We start from the raw sequence: 26,232 nt of genomic DNA on the forward strand, positions 1-26,232 counted from the left end.
GACTTAATTGAAACCGAAAATGTTATGTTCCACTCTGGTGCCATCCTAATGGACTTGCCCAGTGCATAAGACTTACGAGGAAATTTCAAACTAGTGTTTAGATGAATGTCAGAAAGTGGGGTATAGCCAAAATTAATATAAGCTACTGTTTGTTTATCACTGGTCCTTAACCAGGATATTTCATTGCAACGCAGTGAAATTATTTGAGTGACTAATTATTAATAGATGTCTTCTTTGGCTCTGCCTCTATATTCCATACCCTTTTATCTGAGGAAATGGAACCCTGAGATCATCATGTAAAATAACCCAGTCTGTTGGCTGTGCTCTTAACCCTCTAGTCAGAAACAACTATATGCCAGCCACAGGAGCAGCCAACTTGGCATCTTCATCCAACAATTTGAAGGGATGAAATTTTAAGGGCAAAGTATCTTAAAATGTTGGCAGCTTCATTTTAATTTCTGAGGAGTTTGTCCAAGACATAACAAAGTGGCAGGAGAACAGCTTCATATGAGCCAGAGTAAGTGAGAACACCTAAGTGAGAATGTTCATGTCCTTCATTGGACAATATGGGATTAGTTTGTATCTGTGTCTTTACTGGCATTGTAAGAAATAAAACAAAACGGAGAGATGTGAAAAATCAAATTACAACACTCTACATTGTAGGCATTTTCTTCAGTGTAAAACCTTTTTGCAAATTTTTCACATAAAATCTCAACTAAATTTGAGATAACATCTACATATTTGGACTACCAAACAATTCTGGTGTCTAGATTAGTAAAATGCCAGAATAAGGGCTGAAAAGGTAAAAAAAAAGGTAAAAGGCAATTTTATTTATATATCACATTTTACAAACAAAAGAACAGAACCAAAAGAAAGACAAACGGGTAAGGATTACAACAACAAAAAAAGCTGCATGTAAGTTCTCCTTGTTTGATTCTTGTTCTGGGTTGATAGGCACTCCACAATTTATAAACTAATAGGAGCTTCTTCAGGTCTTGCTCCGATATTAAAAATACAAAGCTAAATGTTGGTCTTAAGTAATAAGTACTCCACAATTTATAAACTAACAAGAGTTTCTTGATGTATAAATTCAATGTTGGTTCGCCATATTTGATTCTTGTTCAGGGTTGCTATTAGTAAGTATAAAACTAGATGTTGGTTCCAGTTGTTCTGGGTCAACCCACCACACTGGCAAAAATGTTTTCTGAAAACTGATTTTACACACACACATTACACCACAACAAGAAATCCTCTCCAGCAAAACACACATCTGTTTTGAGGATTTATTTATTTATTTTTTGCAGACGTGATGCTCTAGACTATCAAAAGGTGTGAGCACTTATCCTCAATTGCAACAGCAGTGCTAGAGGTGAATTTGAGGTTGACTGTTTGCTCAGATAGACCCAAAGTGAGCACAACTTATTCTTATACAAGAGTCAGAAAAGATGAAGCTTTTATCTTATTTACTCTCAGGATGTAAAATTGGAGCATTATTAATTTAAATGACAATGTAAAATATATTAAGTTTGCTTTGCTTTGTCCATGAGAAATAACTATTCATACAAATACAGTCTTACTTCAACTGGTCAAAGTGTCACTAAACTAAATGAGTTTGTAAAATACTAACAGTTATAGGATAAATTGCAACAGGCTGGTATATTGAATATTATGCATATACAATGATACAGTGTGCTGTGTCCAAACAGGGAATCTTTAAAATTACAATATCTTGTATAGTAATTTCCATAATAACAATTGCATATCTGATTCTAAATCACTAGAAGCTCAGTTTATCTCCGTACTCCTGAATGCACGATTCAGCCCTCCCCCCACCCAAGTGAAGAATTTCAAAGCATACAAAATGTCTACCAGGTGAGGTGAGGTTACAGGTCTGTTTATAAACGTAAACAGACCTGTAACGTTCCCAGGTTTTTCATGTCAGATGTTTTTAATTGAGTAGTAGTATTTAGAAAGATACTTATAAAACAAGACTTTTCATGTGAAGTTAGCCTGAAGTCAGCCTCATTCAAAACTGCTCATGTTTGTGAAAGCTACAGTTTTACTTGAGGGTGATGACCTTTAGTGTTGCTGCCATCATGAAAGAGTAATTTGGTCAAACAGAATTCCTTTTGCAGATTTTTAGTTGATCTTTGAGTTAATTTGAAATTATTCCTAGCCACATTGTGTAATATTTAATATCAACTTAAAACTAGCTTGTTTCTATAATTTAGTACGGTATGGATCAATAGGCTGCTGTCCTAATCTCTTCTAACAGAACATTGCTATAATGTGTCAATGTTGGGTTGCATCTGTGATGTATTACTTGGTTCACTGTTCTCATTAAGTTGCTTTTTCAGTTACATCTTTGTGCTACTGGATTCTAAAATCTACCGGAGTTTATTTGGAACGGTCATCCTGTGACTCATAATGGTACAAATATTGTTCATTTAACATAATTGTTGGACACACTGCACTGCTTTTATTTTAAACCTAAAAAAATAATGTGTCATGTTTTCAAAAGCCTGCTCCTCTAGTCACATGTTCTTTAATGACCAGTCTGATGTTTTGGTGCTCAGCCTCATATCATACTGTGCTAGCTGGTTTTATTTAGTTCTTTGTTTGCGTTCTGCTGATAATTTTATGGTCTTGTCACTGTTCAGCATATGTGCAATGTGCAGCATATGTGCAATCTGAATTGATCTTCACAAAGAATCTTTTAACAGAAATAAAATATATTAATTGCATTTTTTAAAATGAAGACGTGCAATCAGCTATGGTTCTTCATCATCAGTCAAACTGTCATTAAATTTAATTCATAAATGGCTTGGTGTAGAGTACTTACCGTTGTATCATCTCCAGCGTGGTGGATGCTGACTCCTGATACTCCTATTGAAGACATAATATGACCCAAAAAAGACAGCAATTATTGTTATAGATTATAGAGTTATAGATTAGGTTCAAGTTATAGATTAGGTTCAAGTTATAGATTAGGTTAGCTGCTCCTCTACATTTCCAGACTATTTTGTGGCTTCAAATATGTTTGAAGAGCTGTCTTTTTACCTGTTGTCTTGTCTTTTGAAGAGTTGAAGCTATGTTAGCAGTCAGCAGGACAGAACTGCACAGCCACTTGGAGGGAAATAGCTTGGGAGTGAAAAAAAAAGTCATCTGAAGAAAAGAAAAAAAAAAGAACAATGTTAGAAATTCATCCTTGCTGACCTACGTAGCTAATCTGCACTTTTAACATTTGCAAGTAGTGATGGTGAGATGAAGCCTCATGAGGCATTGAACCACTTGAGCCAATTGATTCGAGAAAGGGTTCATTTCTTGAGGCTTCATGTGCACACGAAACCACCTACTGGCCAGGTGTATAATCACAGCCAGCTGTATCTTAACATGTGTGATGCATTGAATTTTTGTCTATTATGGCTCTTGGGAAGGACTTCACAAAAGGTGTAGGACGAAATCATTTGTCTACATAAATTATGTATACACATATGTGTATAATAAAATATTGTTTGAATGCATTCTCTGTGTGTAATTATTCCCAAAATAGTAGTGCCATGTGATATGGCATGTTGTGTAATAATGTTTTTCTGTAACTCTAGAAAAATGGCATGGGCTTAATCAGGCAGAGGACAGTGAAAGTGCTTGTGGAACTAGGGAGGGGGTAGTGAATAGGCTAATGCTTGTGTAACTTGGATGATTTCATGCATTTTTATTAAGAAACAACAATTTCTCCACAGTTTTTGGTTTCAAACGATTTCTCTTTTTTGACACTACATGGATGAGGTGTTATTATTGTACCCCAACTCCTTGGAGCACAATAAACACCTCACCTTTACAGAAAATAAGAAACAGTGAAAAATACAGTTCCTCATAAGCAAACCTAATGCATCTGCAAATGTTCAGTTCACCTTACCTTGTTAGGGCTTATCAATTCGAAAGAGGAGGGGAAATCCTCCTCTTTCTCACTGGCTCCATCCTTCTCCTATCCTGTCCTCGCGCTCCTAAATCTCCTATCTATCTATCTATCTCCTAAACTCTCCAAACACCAAACTAACTGTCTCAAACTAAATAACCACTATCCAAACTCTGCTATCCAAACTATCAAAACTCTATCCACTCTCTCAACTGACCGCAACTCGCCTACAACAACCCACATTTTGAATGGAGCCTGTGGGGTTTCTAAAGCTGTCAAACCCCGCGCCAAACTCTGAGCCACTTCCCGAAGCAGTCACGTGGTACAGCCAGGCAGCGAGGCTTCGGACGTCATCGTTTTCGGCTCCTCCCCTAAATGAAGCAAGCCTCGATACGCGCTTTACGGAAACGCCCCCTCCATTACACATCACTATTTGCAAGGTCATGGTTTAAACAAATGGTCATTAGATGTAAAAAAAAAAAAAAAGGGGGGGGGGGGTGATCAATTATCAGTTAATGTTATATTGTTCCACAAAGGATGTAACAACAATGCTAACAGACACTCACGCACTGAGCTTATCTCAACCCAAAGCCGCCCGAGGAAGATTAAGCGGCAAAAGTCAAGCTAAAACCTTCAACGGTAAAATTAGCACCTTAGCTAACGTTAATTCCGAACCAGCTCAAAAAATAACACCATCATATTTTCCTATCTTCCACCTCATTTACAGACACGTAACTTACTGTATAACGTTGCAATATGCCAGTTATATAATACACCAGAGTTAGTAACGTAAAGGTAACGTTATTTACCAGGCTAACCAGCACAAACGAGCTCATGCTATAATGCTAAGTGTAGCATTATAGCATGATGCTATAAGTTACGTTAACTCCATCTAAAATGTACATTTCCAGACTAGGTTTTGGCTTCAAAAAGTTTTCTAAGAAGTGTTTTTTTACCTGTCTTGCGAAGAGCTATAGCAGTGTGAGCCCACAGCACGGCGACTGAGCTGCACTTGCACTTGGAGAGAAAAAGCTTCGGAGTTTAAAACAAACGTCACCAGAAACAAGTTGGAAGCTATGGCAACCGAATTTATGTTAAAACGGCTTGCCATAGAGGTCAGACGAAACCGAATTTATGTTAAAACGGCTTGCCATAGGGGTCAGACGAAACCGAATTTATGTTAAAACGGCTTGCCATAGAAGCGAAGCCACCCTTGATGACGTAGCTAGATAAACTGCATATTAATGTTAGTTAGGATGTGAAAAAAACAAAAGTACATGCTCTCTTTCTGAATTAAAAATATGTTAACCACTAAAGGAGTAAAAATACAGAAACAGGGAACCACGATGAAGCAGCTATGATGACCGTTGGAAATCAAATAGAATTCTTATATGGGCAGCGCAAAGACATTATAAGTACAGTACCACGACTGCAATGCGTAAACAGTAAATTACTGCAACTTCAAAACATACAGTAAGTTACTGTAATACTATGTACTATACCCATAATGCAATGCAAATTACAGTAACTACTTGTAAAGATGTCTTATGTTAGTTTTACTAGGCATTTTGTGGTATTTAACTGTACAAAATACAGCAAAGGCTAACAGTGTAGCTTAGTTTTGAAACTAAATTGGCTAGGATTTATTGTCTTTTACAATTTGGATTGGATTTATTGACCCTCTGAGATGTAAAGTTCCAGAGAGAATTATTACAAAAGATGGGATAAGATCTTGGTCTTATCCCATCAGAAGTGGCAGAAGTGCACAAATGTAGGATCTTACCGAAGTAAACAGTAGGACCTATACCAAAGTGAACAGTATAGTGGTCTAAATTAACATTTTATAAGTTCACAAAGTTCATAAACACTTCTTCCCTTTGCCAAAAAAGCAACCTAGTGCTCTCTGAGGTGATGATATTCACATTCACAAGTTCCAAAGATGTGTTATAATGTGCATTTTTAAAGTGAAGTGTGAGGAAAGAGTGAAGATGCACAGTTTATACAGTAGTAGTTTGTGTCTGTGTATCATTTCACTGTCTAAAAGGAGAATCTTGTTCAATATTGAACTAAAATAAACCTTTTTATCAATCAAATAGAAAAACAACCAACCACTCCTAAAAATAACAGAATAGTTTATGTTGTTTTTACCATGTAAGAAGAGAACTAATCTGCTCGTTAACACCATTTTTCATTTGACAAACAATATTCCCATTTTATTTGTTAAAGATGAAAATACTTTACTTTGGGAAATCCAACATGGGCTCTCAAATCAAAAATATCTCAGCTTGTCATATGTCAGAACAAAGATGAAGCACTGCCAGTGAATCATGGATTAAACCATAAACCAGAGTGGTGAGTCATTCAGAAAATGAAGCAGTTGCTGCCTTGATCATGACATGTAATGTGATTTTTTTAATTTTTTTTTTTTTTGCACTCGAGCAAGCTTGGAAATAGTTCTTCTATAGAACTCTAGTTCAGGGTTTGAGGAATGTCCATGACTGCCTACATAGTAAGAAAAACTGAGTGAGTACTTTTATTGGAGGGAAAGTAGCCACAAACTGCTGCTAATCAAAAGCAACTGTTGTTTTCCTTCAAACTGGGAAAAGTTACAACTCCATATCTTTACATTTTAAAATCTGGCACTCTACTGTACAGTGAGAAAGATTATTTATAAGTACAGAACAGTTGCTAGTCCTCACATGAATGGTTCCCAGCAACTTCAACCTCAGCCTCTTAAAAACCGCATCTCAGATTCTGCAGGTCTCACTTAGTATGGTCAAGTTTATAAAAGGAAAATCATAAGGTTAGGGGAACTGAAAAATATCCAAGGGTGGTTACGTCACAGATGACCTTACATGAAATGCAAAACTACATCCCACTTTGTCATCTCAAGTTACTTTGTAAAGTGGCTTGAAAATTACTGCTATATAAATAACCTAAATTGGAATAAACTGTATTGTCTGATGAATAAAATTGGGTCAGTAGCATTACAAAAAAATCCAAGAAAACCAGTACAGTTACAACTGAATATCTGAAACAGAAAAAAAGCAATATACATTTTGTATCTTTTTATTGTTATGATAAAAGTTAGGTTTATTTAAATACTGATGTTCACAGAGAATGAGCAATTTACTTTTTCTGGTGGCTGATACAGAACAAATCATAATAAAGCGTTCTTGTTAGGAGTGAAAACTAACATAATCGGCAAGGTCATCAGAAAGCAGCGATTAGCTCTCTTAGACGAATGAATTAATTAACATACAGTATGACTTCTTGTCCCAACGTATCTGCCAGTAGCTCGGTTTGACCTTAAAATACACTCCCTGCTCTCATTAGAATAATTAATGCCTAAATCTAGAGTGGAGTGAACTTATAGTTAACTTCCTGAAATGTACTGTTGATTAGCTTTCCTGGACTTTCTTTTCTGTGGTCTTTATTGTTCCCGATTAACATATAAGGCTTAATTGGGATGGCTGCAAATTGCACTGCTTGTCAAAGAAAAGACAAAGTAATGTGACAAATTTACTGGGAACGCAGCAGGAATCTGAATATTAGCAATATATGATGCTTGAGGTATCTAGTGTTAGTAAGAACTGAGCAGACTCTGCTGCCGGAAATGATGCAAATTATTACTGGAGTTCAAACCCTGCTTAAGTGTGTATGATTCTCAGATAAACTCGCTGATCTTTAACAGTGTAGCTCATTCACCTGTGAACACCAAGATAAAGTCCTACAAAAGTACTACTGCATAAAAAGGGGGAGAAAAAATATTACTTGATTTGTCAAATGAAGTACCCTGAAGGGTCTGGATACAAACTTTTAAAGAAAGGACAAGAACAAGAGGAGTAAAACAGACTGAAAAGGATGCCTGATGCAAAACGAGACTAAAGAAAAACATCCCATAACCCAAATGAACTACTGAAATAATATTATGTACTCCCTTGTTGAACTCCTCCTCTTCATCCAATTCACTTTTTGTCACTCTGACTGGGTCTAATGAATTAAAAGGGGTTGAACGTCTAAAAAGAGACAGATATGCTCTTTACTGAACAACGTTCAAAAGTGTGTACATAGTTTGTACCTATACCCTCCACACATTGATCTAATGAAGTGTATTGTCACCAAAACTAGTTTGAATAACTTAAAAGTAGGAGAACTAGACAGAACAAAAAAGAGAGAGCAAGGGGTTCTAGATATTGGTGCACAAGAGGACACTTCTGACAAGATGTAGAGAGCATGCTGATATGTCAGCCTTTATTTCCTTTTTTTCTCCTCCAGCTCTTTCTGTCAGAGCAGCACTCATCCGAGAGGAGTGGGGGAATAAGGGTGGGGCTGGTGAACATTAGCCCTCCAGCGATCACCAAAGCTGCTGACACTCATCAGTTTAAGAGCCCTCCAGCTATGGCATGGCATTATCTTAGCACTGACCTTAATTGATTGGTGCCAAAGACTCCCCATCTTTTCAAAATGAGCTCTAATGAGTTTTAATGCAACAGTATTCATTGATATCTGCTGACAAGACAGACTATCCTCAGTGTAAGTTGTTTTATACTTTCAAAACTTCACAAAAAACACAATGGATAACTATAACATTTTACTTACATTGTTAAGTCCTTTTAACTGATTTTCAAAAAATGGTATCCTTTAACCAAACTTTTAAATTAAATCTTACTTATAATGTGGAGCCAAGAAAAATATTAAAAAACGCTGTTTTAAAAAATGCTTATGTTGTTTCACCATTGTAAATTTTATAATCTTTATCACAAAGCAACACTGTGTGTAAGCACTGCTTGATAGATCTGCTATCATGTCAGATGCCATTTTATATTTCAATCCTCTATCATTGCTGTAAATGATAAGCAGGGCATTTCTTATACAGGAATAGTCTGTAGAGATGATCTTAGAAACATCACTACTGACTGATCCTGGGGAACATTGGGGCCTGTGACTTTTTCAACACCCCCACACCTTTTTGCTGACAACTCAGCGGGTGATGATGAGTCCCCAGCTTGCATTGCAGGTGCAATAAACTACATTTTGCTCCAGAGCCTTCATCTTCAACTAAATCTACTGTCTGGCTTTTTCTGTAAGCTTTATATTTTTATTTTTCTGCCAATATTCTCCCCAGGTGACAAGTCTTGTCACTTATTTCATCTGCAGGGTGGACATCTTCCTGACAATGGAGGTGGTCTTTACAGGTTGATGTCTCTTGCTGTTAGTGAATGCAGAGATCAGAATCTTAGTGACCTGCTTTGAGAACCTTTTCATTCTGCCACCATTAGTGGATGCCTTTGTACAGCTGCCAAGCACAGGTTAGATGAATTTTCTGTTCACACAAAGAGCTCACAACTAAGAATCACTGTTTTTTTAATTGATGAACTTTACCTGATGATGATTTGTTTCTCATTCTGAATCTGATAGTGTCTGTGTGCCTTGAACTTGGAAATTCACATCAATGCCTCATAGAAAACTAATATTTGGATTTTTTACACCTCTGTTTTGAATTTCTTTTCTGCAACACGTTACCATCATCTGCTTATAAGGCAGCTTCAAAATGTTCACATTGCCTTAAACTCCGTGGCAGACCTGCTAGGAGCAACATGGGAAACCGGCCAGAGTGGAATCTTGTGGGGGACATCCCAGTCCTCCACCAATGCCCGGGATGTGAATATTATGACAGCGTTTCATGTATCCAGTACCAACGCCCCAAACCCCAGTACCATTGAAGTGCAGTGATTGGTGCCCCAGCGGGGTTATTCCCCTAGGGTGCCAAACAGGCTAGGATCGCCTCTGCTTAAACTTTCAGTCCAGTCTTATTTTAGAGTGTTCAACACTTTGAATACTATTTCCAAATCCTATCACTGTCCCTAGTGCTGTAGCACCACACCTACCCCATCGATCCATCCATTCATACCCAGAAAATAAGTCATTTTCCTTATTTGGTATTACGTATTTTTGTAAAACCAAATGTAATATAACAGAACACGTCACAGTAGATATTACAGTGGTTATTGTGCCAGATAAAATTATGTTAACTCAGATAATGCATTTTATTTTAGAGTATACTGAAAGGTAATGTCTGATTTTATAGAGCTACAAAGCTATTTGTCTAAGATTGCTCCATGGATAGCTTTTATTTTGACATCCTTTTGTAAAGCAAAGCCTTGACAATAAATAAATGAGTAACAGAACCTTCAAACTACAGGACATTTCTGAAATTATGATCAGTTTGTGCAAACTTGGCATTTATTATTTACTTATTAAGAGTTACGTATTTAATACTTGATATTACACACTGTCCTAAAACTGTTTAGTCCATACAAAAAAAGTATTCTCCTTTCAATGGGAAATAATAATAACAGTACACAGGTTAAATACACTCTTAAAATAGTAACACTCTGAAAATTTTATTTCATAATTACGGTTTGCAGAATTATCTGGAAAATAACTTCAGCATACATTTTATGTTATTATTATAATTATTAGGAGTAGTAGTAGGGGTAACAGGAATAGTGGTTGTAGTAGTAGAAGAAGAATCATCTGCAAACACAGTGTTATGTTTCATATCTCTGATGTACAAATTACAGCTCAATACTAAGTTCTTTCAGTTTACTTTAATTTTGTCTTATTTGGATGTCAGAATATCATAATATACAATCCACACACCTCACTTTTAATGCAAGATATGTGTTAGATGTTCTTTGAAGGTTGAAATATCTTGCAAACCATAAACTAATTGATCTCAAAAGATAGACATATCTTCCATATTACCCAGTGTTACCTTTGCAAGTCAGTAGCTTTTATTTTGCTTACACAAATTTTCCCAATGCACTTAAACAACTCAAGGAAGCTCTTTCATACAATGCAAGCTATACAACCAGATCCCAGGATGACCCATTTAAATTTCTCTTGGACTTCCCTCCAGCTGACCTCATTCTATGTGATCTTAGGCGATGATAAAACAATGTGTCCCTTGTGAGATCCAAGTGTGTTTTCCCTTTGATTTTAACTGCTATGATCATAACAAAAACTTTTTAGCAGAAGACAGGCAAATGAGGGGAGTTTTTCTTTAAACAAAAAGTACATATTGGGGATGTTGTATCTTTGTGCTATGAGGGTAACAAAGACTGTCATTTTTATTTTTCTTTTAAAATGTCAAGGAGTGGGGTTTAGCTCTCATAGACATCAGTCCACTCAGCCTAAATGTGAAGTACTGACCGGAAGCAGGTCCTCATAATCTCCATAGTGCTTTTGATTTATTAAGATTCAGTGACATTTGAATACCACAAATTTCTCTTTTCTGTTTAACCAATATCCATTTGGATTGGTGGCTTTTATTCCTGATGCACTGCAACATAATGCTACTGCATTTCATGATTTACTTGCTTGTCCACAGTAAAAAAGAATTATACAGCAGATTTTGGCACAGAAGGGCCTATGCTGAAAACTGAGAGCTTCTATTTATATATGGCATCTGAAGGCATTCAGGTTATTTTGATGACTTGCTAAGCGAGTGCAACAGACCATTCATATCTTTTATTTTATACATACTTGCCATATCTACAATATAAGGCAAGTATACTGCCATATACTGTAGATACTTGCCATATCTACAGTATATGGCAAGTATGTATAAAAAACATACCTGCCATATAGGCACACACACACACATACACACACACACACTCATTACCTTGGTTCATTCTCTGGTCCTGTAGTCCACTTTAGCAGATCATTTTGCTCTGTGTAGTGGCTGTGCGTGCACGACAGTGGAATGATTCACTGCCACTGTTATCGGTTTGCCGTCTTTTACCTCATTTTTAAACTTAAGGAACGCATTACCTTTCCATTGTGTGTGTATGTATATATATATATATATAACATTGGCAATCAATGTTTATATATGGTGGAAGATTATATACAGTATATATAGAAGATGCACAGCTTGATTCATGTCTTTTCTGGTATTGATCATAGTCAAGCTGCCTAAATGGATGTGTCCATCATATTATGGATTCAGGTCATAGTAAGGGCAAAAAACCTACTTTTTTTTTTTTAACATTACGCTAGGTGAACACAGCATCCTGTGAAATCCTGAATTCTGTAGTTATGTGAACCAAATGTCAGAGGGGCTTATCTATAAGCTTGCAACTCAGCTTTTTATCTGATTCTGTGATCCAGGTTATATCTTCGCCGCAGACATGTCAATAGATTGTAGGTATTTTCAGCTGAAGCACGGCTCTATTGACAGGTTCTCCCTGTACTGACACCACTAATAACGACTCTGCTTCATATCCTGTCATTGTATAGAAACAACAACAAAAAAACACATTACTTAAAACATATGGGAATAAATTCTTAAGCAAGCGGGCCAGCACTTCATGCAGAGCTCTCATCCTCCAATTAGACAGGAAGCGACAGATGGCCACATGGCAAGGACAGCTGGTTTTTGAGGTTTTCACTGTTTGTCTGTCCATCAGCATGTCAATCATGAGCTGCTCTTCTCAGCTTGAAGCTGTCAAAACTGTCACTAATGTGCCCCAAGCGCCCCAACTCACAAAGATGGGCAGGGATGTCACAGGAGTATGATACAAGAGCTCCATCTAGTGCTATACTCGTTATGACTGACCTCTATCTTTAAAAGAGACTTTAAAAACATTAAATATATTAGTAAAGAAATATAATCATATCTTGGGAAATTTCTAAGATTCAAACAAAAAAAACAAAACTAGAATTGGTTCACCTACCATTGTGTGAGGACATTTAGTCCATTGCAATAAATTTGGAAAATATGTTCCAAAAAATAGAGGAAAATGTTTTTTCAACACCTTATCTTCTCAACACAGTGGGATTTCTGTTTTTCTTTTTATGGTTAATGCTGCTCAAATTAGCTTATCTTTGCCTCACAAACACTTTAATATATATTCCTTCAGCCCCATCCGTACTGAAAGCATAATCATTTTCAAAGTTGAGCGCCATACCGCACCAACCTTATGAGAAAAAATGAGATTGTAGGAAAAGGCCTGGGCACAGGAGGCATTGGCAATCAATGTTTCTGGGGTTGCTTTGAACATCTGCTGAACACAAAAGGATAAATAGGTTAATTGAAATTTTAACTGAGGCCATTGCTAAGAAACAACTTAAGCTGAGTGCAATCCTAAAGGAAACAGAGAAAGGGGTTTCTTTGATGAAGATGAGCTTTTAACAGGAGCAGCTTTCAAAGACAAGTTGCGCTATATCTGTGCTGTGCTTTTACATTGAGTTTATTTGAAAAAAATAAAAAGTCTGTTAGGTAACTCGAACTTAACAGATGTCAACCAGGGTATTTCAGAGCTTGCTCAATAAAGTGTCAGTCACACACTATGTTCAGGCTGAAAATCCTGTTTCGCATGGCCACTTTTATGGATTTTTCTCAGTAGACGTGCAAGAGACAAACAGGAATACAGTGCTGTGAGTCGTTAGATGTCCTTCGCCATGCTGTGCTCCATTTGGCCTGTCTGTGCACAGCAGGCCTTTTCAGGCATTTACGTACCTACCATCGCTTCCTATGGTTTGGACTCTGTGAGAGTCATTATGAAACACCAGAGCACATTTTTCTCCATGAGCTTATGATACATATGAGAAAGCAGTTGGACAGCAACTTTGACATTCTTGCAACAACCCCAACTTTTACAGGGAGAGAATAAGAGTAAATAACCAGGCTTTGTAAAATGATATAAAAGTCCATCTGTCCATCATTATGTCAGTGAAAATTACAGTGTGTTGCAAAGTATTCACACCACTTGAATTTTTTCACATGCAGTAATGTTTGTGTTGAGAACCGGGGTTTTGGTCCTCTTTTGTGGGGGTTTTCTGTTGCCTGCTGCTTCCCCCTCCTTCCACTAGATGGTGCCAAGAGGCTGCTCCACCTGGAGGGCGTGACTGGGTCCTACACACCTGTGATTCATCACCTAATCATCCAGGAGTATATTAGAAGCAGGCTGCCAGCACTTCGATGCCTGAGTGTCTGCCAGTAATGGTACTCTGCGCCCTTCCGAGCTAGCGCTCAATATTTTCTCTGAAGTTGCTTATAGTAATATATTCTTATTGCCTCTCTCTCAGGTGCTTCCTTGTGACGCTCTGGAAATACCGCTGTAAAACCCGAGTTCCTGGCTTCCTGGATTTACTCCCATCGTGACGCCTTGGATCGTTACCCACTGGTTGCCCGAGTTCCATCTTCATCTCTGCAGATAAACCTTAAATCATTCCTGAATTCCCAGCTGGCAGTCGGTTTGCTCCCCGTTCCTCCTCACCTGAACTTACCTGTCCGCCCTCCACCGCAGTCTCCACCATCTACCAAAGAACTCACTCCGTCAAAACTCCACTCTGGAACCCGGACCACTTCGAGACCACTTCGAGGACCTCCACAAGGAGACCAAACCCTGGAAACCACTGTATTACCCTCCCACCCCAACTCCCTGGCAGAAGATGATCTACATTTCAAGTAAGACCTGTCTAATTCTTCCACCATCTCTATCTCATTGCTCTTCAGAGTACAGACTACCCCGGTTGCCATCCTCAAGAACAAGATCTACACATTCTCATTTTTCATCATTGTTCAAATAAACTTTATTCACCTGATTATCTGTTCTCCTGGTGGTGGTCTGTATGTGGGTTCAAGAAACTAGGACCCATCATGACAGTTTGTTATTGTGATGAGCTGAGACAAATTAGCACACAGTTGTGAAGTGGAATGAAAATGATTTATGGTTTTCAAAATGCTTTTTTTATTAGGAAATGTTTGCATGGCATTGTATTCATCCCCTCTTCTCTGCTCCTCCAAAATAAAATCCAGATTGGTCTACATGGTCAGTTAACACCAACAGTAAATATCTTATTGAACAGTGCACATTTCCCAAAATACAATACCCTCACAATAAGACAAAGTAATTGCAGAATTATGCTGTGGGAATACAGAGCTGGTCAGTTTTTCTGACTTTGGATAAAATTAAATATTTGTCAAATGGTGTAAAACTTGTAAACGGTAGCAAAAATAAAACTAGGGCTGCAGCAAGAGGTACACATTTCAGCGAGACAGCAACTTTAACCATTGGGGCGGTTTAGATCAAACCATTTTCATATGTTAGAATGGTATAGTCAAAGTCCAGGCATAAATCCTAGTCAAAACTTGAAAATTACTCTCAACTCAGACTGACTGAGTTGCAAGAAAATTTTTAGTTTTTAAATAGTTTAAACACAAAATCCAGTTTGTCTGGTAAGGAGAGATCAACAACCTGACAACCATTCTTAAAATGTTTGTAGAATAATTGAGGTTTCCATGTGGCTTTTTAAATTAGTAAAACAAATTGTATTGCTTTCTTTTAGCTATCTAATGTTCAGTAGCAAGTATTTAGTACATGTTAAGTGGTTGTGTTGGGTGAATAGACTCTTGAGCTTTACATGTTATGTCATTCCCTCATAAAAAGGAATAGCTCTCCAGGTAAAACACATACCTGGAGTGTTGATTTGATTCTTTCGAATATGTTTGAGAAATCCTTTAATCTCCCATGGCAGCCATTTGGGAGTGCAAAACCCTTGGTCTCACCAAGCGCTGTTTTATTCCACACAGCTCCTTCCTGGAGCTGCAGTCTGAAAACCAAGCTGTCGCCTCACAGAGCACCTGGCCTCCATGATTCTCCCAATCTTCTTATTGAGACTAGTGGCTACAGCAATTGACAAACATCTGGTGGAACTGCGCATCTGATGAGCTTATTGTGTGGACTTTTTCCTCAGTGAAATGCTCCTAAGAACAATGCTAAAGGCTTAAAGGAGGATCATTGCTGTGACAACATGCTGAAGGGGGAGCATCGGAAAGAAGAGGAGCTTCTTAAAGAGACAGATTAAATTGCAAAGTTATTTTGTATATTTTGCTATGTTTGATATAGCCAGCATTTTTATACCAAGCAAAGGTAACATAGTTAATTTATTGTGCTATAAAATGGCACTATGTGACTGGATAATACATAATACTGTCACTTTAAAATTATTTTCAATCAAGTTATTAGCTTTCCTACTATTCTGTGTCATCACTGTGAATTAATATAGTTTTCTTCTTTACAAAATAAATAGATTTGGGGAAAGCTTTTGGTCTACATTTGTAGCACCTTTACTAAATATCTAACAAAAGAATTCATAAATATAAAAGGCAGAGAAAAAAAGTGATGAACAAATAGTTATAAAACTACACAAGCAGAGTCATGACCCCTCCAAGTCAAACACAGAAACACTTTGACTAGTAATAGGGTCTCATTAGTGACTATGGTGGGAAAAAAAAAAAACTCCAAGGGGAGTCTGCTGAATCTGTCTCCCAGAGGGGCCCAGTTTATCATGTGGGGGCTAGAAAAGCAGTGACAAAATTCTCTCGAGTCCTCAGATTAGAGCAAGGTACAACTGGGTGATCAGAGGAACCGCTGGGTATGATTGGGGACAATAGGCACCGTATCTACTGACATTTTCTGGAACAAAATTATTAAAAGCCTTACAGATGTAGAACAATGGGTTCCACTAAATGCTAAATATACCTGTAAGTCATTGTCGCAGGAGCTTGAACACTGTGGTGATATTAGGGTATTGTGGGATCTTGGTTCTTTTATTTAAATTTAGGTCCATGGATTCAAGGTTTATGTACTGAAGAAATCAATTTAGAGAAAACATTCCATTTTCTCATTCCAATTTCTCTCTAAGAAAGTTAATATGATGTTTGGCAAATTATAACCTCTTCTGTGCAAGTCAATAAGCTGGCTTCACAAAGTCTAATATGTAATTCTTGTTACAGTACTCACAAATAACTATGGATTCTGTTTGATCACCCTGAAGCTGATAGTTAGCTGATCTTTGGAGACATTGCCACTTGGGATGGCTAATAGTACTTTTCTGTTTTCTTCCAGAGGTTTCTGATTTTTGGTTTTCAATTCAAAGAATTGGAGATTATATTTGCTCAGCAGCCTATAATGTTTTGCCTTTATTCAAGCAAAGTATCTCATTCTTCTGAACAAAATTGGAAGCATTTTGGAACCTAGTAAAAAACTATTTGACGTGCACAAAAATGATATCTGCCTAAAACCTGACTTATCTGGTTTATGATGTGTGTGTTCTATTATTTTGAACAAAACTGTTTATATTGAAAAAATTGGACCAAACCAAGTAACAGAAAATAATAAAAGATAACATAATAAATTGCAACATTTTATTTACAACTTTTAGCCGTAGTCGCATAAGCAGAAGAAATAAATATGATGACATTGAATGAGAAATGTATGAATATGAATTACATTTTGCTCTGCTGACCTTGAATATTGAGAGTGATGTCCTGGAGGCAGTCTGACAGTTTAAGCCAAGGCAGAGCTTTTTGTTGATACCCTACTGATGACTCATATTTCACTGCTGGATATTTTAAATTATGAGCAACAGTAATTCTCATTATGGTTGTTCTTTTCCCTACGATGTCAAGAATTCAGAACCAGTCCAACAAGTAAGCTCACTTTTAAGATAGAAACTTTGTTTAAGGTCACATGTATAAGAGACTAAATATTAAGATAATTATGACTGGTTCAAGCAGTGACTTTGGCCCTAATTTAAAATATTCACTATTATTTCCAATTAGTCTGTATTTGAATCTTGTTGGAATACCTAATAAAGTCAGCTGCTCAGTGCATGTGTTGACTCCCTACAGCAACAAAAAACATCACTTTCTACAAGGCCACATATTCACCCCCTCATACTACTCTGCTTGACTTTCAGATGTTTCAGAATTTCTGTAGGAATTAGTGTGTTTTTGCAAGATGACAGAATTGGACAAAGTGTTTATTATAATGTGCTAGCACTCAGGTAACTAGCACATATTATAATTCATATTTCGTCATAATGTATCTTCACTCTTGTATCTTTTTTGTACCATCTTGCTGCAGCCAGAAAATCTTCAGAGGAGAGAAATAATAATGGCAATGCAGGGGACTTGGTCCTCAAAGTCTATCGCACCTTGGCCTTATGTGGAACTTCTATATCTCAACAGATTAAACAGCTTAAATTAGACTGTGCCTTCACTGGCTGCAGCCAGGCTTCCCCAGGGAGTAGAAGTGGAACGACTAGCTTTACTCTGGAGCAGGGAGTGTGGCAACAGGTCTCTCTGGGCAGCCCATTATATGTCCTGCAATGCCGGATGGGTGGGCCCCAGTGTGCTCTCGGATCTATGGTTTCTGTTGTATGATTAGCTCCATAGAGGCCTCCATGGCTGAGTTTCCTCAGGACTTCAGCCAACGAGTAAGGTAAACTATTGAACTAAGAAAGGATATATATATACTGTATATAGCCACTACAATACATTAATGAAAACCTTTAGTTTTACTATAGAAGTACATCAATTTTAACCCATTGTCATGGTATACTGTTTTTATTGAATAAGCACAAGAAAATAACTAATCACAAAATGGATTTATATAAAAGTGACAATAGAACCAGTCATTATATGTAAGACCTAGAAAGCACCTCAAACAAAATCTTTGTTTCTAACTTCAAAAAAGTGTATTTTTGCAACAGTATTCAGATTCTTAATGATTTATATATTTTTGTCAGCAGCATGAAAAATAGTGCATGATATTTAACTAGAGTGCACGATAATTAATGTGCACAAACTTTTTTCTTTTTGTTTAAAAACCTCTGGAGAATTTTTTTTTGGAACGCATAGGTGGTGAAAAACATTTCACTGTATAACTTGAACTGAATAAACACAGAGCGACTAAAGAACAGTCCTGTGAAATGTATGTTGCACAGCCCCCAAAGCACCACAGACAATAGGAAGAGCATTAATTAATCTATTTAATATTCTTATCCCCATATGAGTGGAACAGCTGCTGACATCCAGCCAGTGCATTTTTATTGATTATAGTACAGAAACATTTCTGTATTCCCCTGAAACCAAAGGCAATTACTCTGTGTAAACCACATCCAGCTGTATGCCTTTCACTTGTAAATGGTTTTGCCCAACATGCCGTCTAGCTGTAGGGCCCATGGCTGATATTTCCCTTAAGATTCCTGTTCAGTTTTTCCGAGATTCCACATTTAACAAACATCCCCAAGGAGGGTAAGTGGTGCAAACTGATAGGGAACAAAAAATGAATTGAAGACATGAAAAAATATGAATGCAGAACAGTTAAATTTATTATGTTTATTTTCAGCATAATAATGACTGGATGCCCCAGAGTTTGAAAAGATGTTTTAGGTATCTCATCAGTTTTAGGAGAAAACCAAATATGTATGCAGCACAGAGCAATGTTATTTTTCTCATGGTGTAGTTTTTCATACAGAAGAGGCTTTTGCTGAGTTTCTTCGATCATTTTGATTATCTGGGGTCTTTGGAATTAATTACAAGTGATTTTCCATATCAAACACCTGTTACCATAAATAATGCATGTAGAACATTCATTACTTCAGGTTAGAAATATATCCATTGCTCTGTGGATTTTTATTTATAGATTTCAGCATCATTATGAACTAAACATTCAAATGTATTTGTTCACATTTAAATTGTTAGCATCATTCATTGATTGACTACATTTATCTTTTTACATATTTATAGCAATGTAACAAGATTACATTTTCCTTTTTTTTATAATCACCACAGTGTTCAACATCATATTGTGTACTTCACAAGGAAAATGTGAACTAGCTCTGGAATGCTATAACCAACCACATAATGGTTTTTATTTTTTGGCAGAATGCAGGTAACGTAGTCTCCCAGCACTTAGAGGTAAGCAAGGGAAACTTACTCCACTCTACATTCATTCAAGAAGAAACAGACCTCCTCAGAGTAAAACTGACAGAAAAGATTTTTTTTTTTTTCATTTTAGTAGTTCATGGGCACTCTGTTCCTCTCTAATGCTGCCCTGGGTAACTGCCCATTTAGCCCATATCTGTCTGGCTCATTAGGCTTCTATTACACATAGAAAGATGATAAATTTAAGATCAATAAAAAAAAACATCCTACCATTTTCTTCCGCTGAAGCTGCAACCCGGCCCTGGGTTGCAGCTTCAAAAGGGATTCCCAGACTTCCCTCTCCCCAGCCACTTGTTCCAGCTCCTCCAGGGGAATCCCAAGGCATTCCCAGACCAGCGTGTACTGGGTCTTCCCCAGGGCCTCAAGAGGGAGTCACTTCAACTGGCTCTCATGAAGGAGCAGCAGCTCTACTCTGAGTTAATATTTTAATTGGCCAGTATGGGGATTGAACCCATGACCTTGGCTTTATTAGAACCACGCTCTGACCAGCTGAGCTAACCGGCCATAAATAATGTTGAGTTTTCATCTATATAAGAAAAACTTACATGATCTTGCCACAATGAAGATTTGAGAAAAGAGTTAATATTCAAAATTCATATGCATAATGGTTTATTTTAAAGCCTTGTGCTATTTTTAAGTGTTGATTTTCTAAAGAGTTAAAATTTTAATTGGCCAGTATTAGGATTGAACCCATGAGCTTGGCATTACAGTCACCACACTGACTAGCTGAACTAACCAGCCATACATAACTTTGAGTTTTCATCCGTTTAAGAAAAACTTACATGATCTTCACAAAAGCAGTGATATTCTAATGTTTTTCAAAATCAATATGCACAATGGTTTAATTTAAAGCCTCCTGCTATTTTGACGTGTTGATTTTCTGAAAGACTTTATGTTTCAGTTGGCCAGTATGGGGATTGAACCCATGATCAGTTGTTCGATAAGCACCGCACTCAGACCAGCTGAGCTAACCGGACATGCATAATGTTGATTTTTCATCGATATATGAAAAACTTATATGATCTTACCACAATGAAGATTTGACAAAATGCTAATATTCTAATGTTTTTCAAAATCAATATGCATGATGGTTTAATTTAAAACCTTCTGCTATTTTGAAGTGTTGATTTTCTAAAGAACACCAACCCTGTAAATTCTAGACACTAACAGGTACCATAGAATTGCACAAAAATCGGTGAGGGACGGCGGAGTCCCAGAGCGAAATTCCGTGAGACCTGTACGGAGCCTGGTGCCGGAAGAAAAACGGCGAGTGACTGAGGGTCACTGCGCGTAACACAAACCCTGTAAATTCTAGACATTAACAGGTACCATAGAATTGCACAAAACTCTGTGAGGGACGGCGGAGTCCCTGCTCGAAATTCCGTGAAAGAGGTGTACGGAGCCTTGTGCCAGAAGCCCATTAAAATGCTGTCTACTGTACATCGTTTTTAAACTGTGTGATTGTGAGCGTGAGTGGGAATAAAAATAGCAATAGGTATTTTGTTCCATATAACACAGTAGGAGTGTAACAGGTAAACCTTCGATGGATACAAACTCGACTAAAAACCCACCTGTTTAGGATTGTATTTGAAATGTAATCAATTACAAATTTATTGATGGAACCTGACTTAATGTCATGTTTTGATTGTTGATTCTATGTTGCATTGTGTTTCTGTGTTTGATATGATGTAAAGCACTTTGAAATGCCTTGCTGCTGAAATGTGCTATACAAATAAAATTTTATTTGATTTTAAAGAGTTAAGATTTTAATTGGCCAGTATTGGGATTGAACCCATGAGTTGGCATTACAGGCACCTCACCGACCAGCTGAGCTAACCAGCTATACAAAACTTTGAGTTTTCATCGATTTAAGAAAAACTTACATGATCTTGCCACAATGACGATTTGAAAAATGCTAATATTCGTATGTTTTTCAAAATCAATATACATAATGATTTAATTTAAAGCCTTCTGCTATTTTTAAACCTAATTAGGATTTTTATTTGTTTGGCTAATCTCTCAAAACAGTTTATCTGCTATGCAATCATTCATAAAATGTGGAGTAATTTAAATCCAGAACAAATCTTTATCAATTCAAAACAAAAGCACAATTAAACATGAAGTTTAGTAGCAGCTTTTAAAGGGATAAGGTTTTGTAGAATTTTCCACCTTTTAAGAGCCTCAGTATCTTCTTCCACATTCAGCATCATTTACAGTATTGAAAAACCTCCAATTAAAATGAGAAGTTTATCAATTACACACGAAGTCCTGCAGTGCAAACATATCGGACAACCTTGCTATATTGATTCCTCCCTGTGAACCCATACAGATGGTGCCTCCTGACTCCCTTATGCCTCCAACTGACATAGCTTTGAAAACTGCTCTAATTATTCAGTCTACATATGACCTTAGACCAAAAATCAGCACCATAGGGATTGATTAGGAACTTCTCAGATGATTGCATTGGCCCAGGTGGTGTTTATGCTGAACTGTTAGCACTGATTAATCAGTTACAAACCAGAAATCAAAAGATATAGACTGTTTGTAATTGAGCAAATAAGGAGCACAAGGGGATCTTTATCTTTCGGGAGTCTAGCTTCACTGTATTTATTGGTGTCACTGATAGTAACTCAGGTTTGTTTTTATTTAACTTCCAGCAATTAGAGTGAAATTTTTTTCTAGGCTGTTGTTTAAGGGAAACAAGAAGAATGCACTGAAAACATGTTTAATCAATGTGAGAAGGAGGCACAGAGACAGAGGGGAAAAAAACAGAGGAAAATGCCAGAAGATAAAAAAGGATAATGGTGACCTAAAATAATCAATGCTCTAACGATCAGTTGTTTGAAGTCCATACCCAGACATAAAGGTCTCATGCATCTTTTAATGCATCTAGTTAAAAAAAAAACTTTGGACATTTTAGGGTTTTGTTGTGCCATCTTGTGGCTAAAAGAAAAACATCACTACCCCAAATCATTGTTCAGCTTTGAATTTTCGTGGACTTTAGCACCCCACAGGAAAAAAAAAGAGTTGTCAGCAATATTACACATTTAAAAGTCAATAATATCTCTTTTAAAAAATATATATATTTGGGCTTATTTCAACTATTCAGGCAGTAAAGATGAATGGAAAACATGGATAGAAATATATTTTTTTAAATGCTAACTCAGTGACATTTAATGTCTTTTAGTTATTTTATAACTAAAGGTTATAACTTTAGTTGGAAAGTTAATGTTTTAGTAAACTGAAATGCAATTCTTCTCAGTTATGTGCATATTTTCAAAATAGCTTTGTGACTTTTTCTTCAGCTGCATGGTGTTGCAGTTCTGTTTTTTTAATTTTGAAATATACTCTGTGTAATGAATTTATTAGCAAATTATACTAAGGAAATGGGTTTTACTTATTCAATTTAAGTACCCTGACAAGCAAATAAGATAAGATCTTAGCAAAACATAATATTAGATGAAAAGGTTAAGTGGGTGAAATTATGTTTTTCCTCCATGTAATTGTGTGAAATTTAACTGTTGACTTTTAATTTGGAATTATAAGTAAGAATGTCCTATAAGAAACAACTAAAAAATAGTGACTTTGAAAATAAAAATATTTTAATTTTAAGTAGACTGCTTTAAGAAGGCTGCTCAAAATACTTAAAACAAATACATGACTATTTGTTCTACCAAGCCATGATTCGAGAGTAACAGGAGAAAAATAGAAAAACTAGAAGAAAACTAAAAGGGTGTGTGTGAGCAAAGCGGTTTACAAACCTATCACAGTCACACCAGTTCTGCCGTGAGAAATTGAAAAAATTTGCCACAAATTATTGTGGGAAACCTAAACTATAGTTTAAATGTGATCCAAGTGTTACAGCTTAGAGGCAATACCGCAAAATGTTAAGGACTTTAAAGGAAACGTCTGACTTTGAAGACAGCAAAAAATAAATAAAAAAGATAAAGCACTATATACTGTATATAGATGTATATATATACACACACATTCTCATTTTTGCCACATCCCCCCGAACCCCCTCGAGTTAGCCCTAACCCCCCCTTGGCCCCCCAACTTTAAAAGTCTAGCTCCGCCACTGATTGTATTATGTTTTAGCCTGTATGCAGTAAGATTTAGCTGATCAAAACTATAAAAATGCTTTACCTACTTTCAGCCACCTGATGGCAGTATAAGCACAGTACAAAACAAGTAAAAATCTGCATGACCCAATTGTGCTACTTTCATTTGGGAAAAGAAGTGTAAAACAATATTAGAAATGTTGACATTTAAAGTCAGTAGATTACAACTTTTTTATTCAGGGTACTCTGATATTCTTAATCTGTAATCTTTTGCTGACTTTTTTTCAGCTTCTTGTCAATAAATATTAGGGTTGTGAAGTTCAATGTGAAAAAGATGCATCACTTCAAATAAGTTAAAGTACATTTTATGGGCACCAAATTAATTCACGAAAGACATGTCAAATACATGATAATTTCATTTTTAATGCACATGGCATATGATCTAATTATTTGTCACATATTTTTAAATGTAAAAATGTTTAATGCTTTAGAACAAAATATTTCTCCATATGTACAGTTTGCTCTGGCTCTGTTAGGTCATAGTGTTATTTATAATAATTCTAAAATATATTTATTTAGAAAAAGACTATTAATTATTATGAATCTAGTGATTGTGATTGACTGCAAAATCCATAGCAATAAATATAAATGGGGTAAAAACCTAAATACAACCCATTCATGTCAGTTTATTTACAAAGTTTCTAGCTTTTTGGTACCTGCTGACCAACAAGTATTTTTTTGTTTTTAAATTTTGCAAATAAAAAAATCCCCAAAAAGTGAGAAAACATGTTATGTAATCACTATTCTAGGAAAAATGACTGCACTAATGTCCGTATCACACTGAGATTCTTAGCAGGTATTGTTTAAACCTGATGCTCTAATCCTGAATGTTCATGGAAATAGCTAGTTAACAAATTCTGACGTCATTTGTAAGAAACACACAGGAATTATAATGGCTAATTAAAGAAATTGAAATGACCCAGTGTGAGTAGCTTCATAATGCATGTACAGTCACGTCTGACCCACAATTTATAACTGCAAAATGTTACGTTACCTGATAAATAACAGGTGCTGCCATTACTTGGAATGAGTTGGCATTTCATATGTGTCACGAAGACTAAGTAACAAACACTTGGTTGTCCAGTAGTTTTGAATGGGGCTGCAAATGATACCCACATGATATGGATGTTGAAGAGGGTGTTTTCATCACCTAAAAGACTTAAAAAATGGCTAAAAACTATTTTTATATACAGCACTTTCAGTCTGCGTGTAGTGAGTCAGAGTTTTGATCAGAAATCCAGGTAATCATCATGCAGTGATATGCTTTGATGCCTACGAAGATTCTGTATTAACACTTTGTTAATACAGAACAAAGTGTACAGTATATTTATGTTTTTTAATGTGCATTCAGGTCCTTGTAAGATGACAGATGTTGAACTCACCCAGTGTCCATCTGAACATATGTCATATTTCAAATACAGGTGAGTCTGAAAAAAAAGAGAAAATGAAAAAACGGTGTTATGATTAGAGGCGCTTTGACTAGTTTCTTTGTTGTTTGTAAAAAAATTTTTAAAAAAGAGAGAGAGTTAGGAGTATAGAATTCCATATATGACTGTTAGGGTTTATAATCACTTTTAACAAAATGTTTATTTTTGTTTTTCAGCCATGGTGTTGTATAAGAAAAGACATGCCATACATCTATGGACATAGAGTTTGTGTGCATATCTGCAATTGTATCTGTAGCTAAAAAGCAAGCAACTTCATAACAGAACAAGGTATAGCAACAGACTTCAGGAGGTAATGGTAGCTTAAAATATATTCTGATGCTGACTATTTCCTTGTCAAGATTTTTGTGCGACTAGTTGAACTTTGCAATGCAGAAATGACACTATGACAGATGGGTACATAAAAAAGAAGCTCCCCATTTTATTGTAGAAGCTTACTTGTTTGTTGATAAACTACTGTTAGTCTATTTTATTATTTAAAAGTGTAGTACGTTTTGCCAGCAGAGGGCGCTCAGTGCCGTATGCACCAGTTGCTGACAATCTAGCCGGCAGAAGAAGTTGGCCATCACGACGCAGCCATTGGCAGCGTTCTGTTTTTTCTGTTTTACAGGTAAGCTGGGTGGTCAATAATATATAAATGACAGATAACTGTAACGATGCCTCATAAATACCTTGTGGCAGGAAGGAGGACAAGCTAGAGTGAAATCACACGTTTAAGAATTTATGAAGATGTTTTTCTGCACTGAGGTGAAACTGTGGGCCTGGTGGTGCGAGGCAGTCACGGTGTCGGGCCGCAGAAACGTTTTATGTTTTCGTAAGCGGCAGAAGCTAACTATCGAAATGCTCGTGGCACCAGTAAAAGCACGAGTTTATGACTGTAACCTGCCTTAAATGGAGTAAATGTGTTATGTAATGAGATGCTTGTATAAAATAGAC

At 36.5% G+C, this 26,232-nt stretch overlaps 1 protein-coding gene, 1 long non-coding RNA gene and 1 other non-coding gene across 3 annotated transcripts in view; 2 read left to right on the forward strand and 1 right to left on the reverse strand.

Moving 5' to 3' along the window:
* The first annotated feature begins 12,753 nt into the window (after positions 1–12,753).
* LOC114151352 (uncharacterized) lies at positions 12,754–14,539 on the forward strand. Its single transcript, XR_003596924.1, has 2 exons — positions 12,754–13,937; positions 14,021–14,539. It is a non-coding gene; the product is annotated as an uncharacterized LOC114151352 (long non-coding RNA).
* A 5,621-nt stretch (positions 14,540–20,160) lies between these two features.
* trnai-aau (transfer RNA isoleucine (anticodon AAU)) lies at positions 20,161–20,234 on the reverse strand. The gene has a single exon. It is a non-coding gene; the product is annotated as a tRNA-Ile (tRNA).
* A 5,631-nt stretch (positions 20,235–25,865) lies between these two features.
* Positions 25,866–26,232, forward strand: part of LOC114151635 (regulator of G-protein signaling 8-like) — a 31,501-nt gene continuing 31,134 nt past the window's right edge. The window contains exon 1 of the mRNA XM_028028973.1: positions 25,866–25,906. The gene's annotated coding sequence lies outside the window, so the exon portion shown is untranslated. The remainder of the gene's footprint in view (positions 25,907–26,232) is intronic.

This window comes from Xiphophorus couchianus, chromosome 9 (assembly GCF_001444195.1).
Source record: "Xiphophorus couchianus chromosome 9, X_couchianus-1.0, whole genome shotgun sequence".
Classification (NCBI taxonomy): Eukaryota; Metazoa; Chordata; class Actinopteri; order Cyprinodontiformes; family Poeciliidae; genus Xiphophorus; species Xiphophorus couchianus.